This window comes from Pteropus vampyrus, unplaced genomic scaffold (genome assembly GCF_000151845.1).
Source record: "Pteropus vampyrus isolate Shadow unplaced genomic scaffold, Pvam_2.0 Scaffold33, whole genome shotgun sequence".
NCBI lineage: Eukaryota > Metazoa > Chordata > Mammalia > Chiroptera > Pteropodidae > Pteropus > Pteropus vampyrus.
The window spans coordinates 4,726,795-4,727,114 of NW_011888814.1; positions in this window are offsets into that span (position 1 = coordinate 4,726,795).

Genomic DNA, 320 nt, shown 5'->3' on the forward strand with positions numbered 1-320 from the left:
CCGCCTGGCGTCTCACGGAGGATAAATGTATTTGTAATATTTAAATTCAAGCTCTTTTAAGGGTCCTGAACACGTTTCCCGTCCCTCTCCCGCCGTCCCCTCCGCGTCTTGTAAATTGGACAATATTCTTTTTTTCCCTTCTCGTCTTTTTGTTTCTCTCAAACCCCAAAGACCTTGTTTTCTTTTTATCCAAAGTGTTTGTGTCTGTCACATGGGAAAATAAATTATCTGGTTTAATCCTTAGAAATAAATCTCAGGAATGAAAAACAAACTAGTATGCCTCAGAATATTGAAAGACACCTAAGATAAGTTGCCCTTTG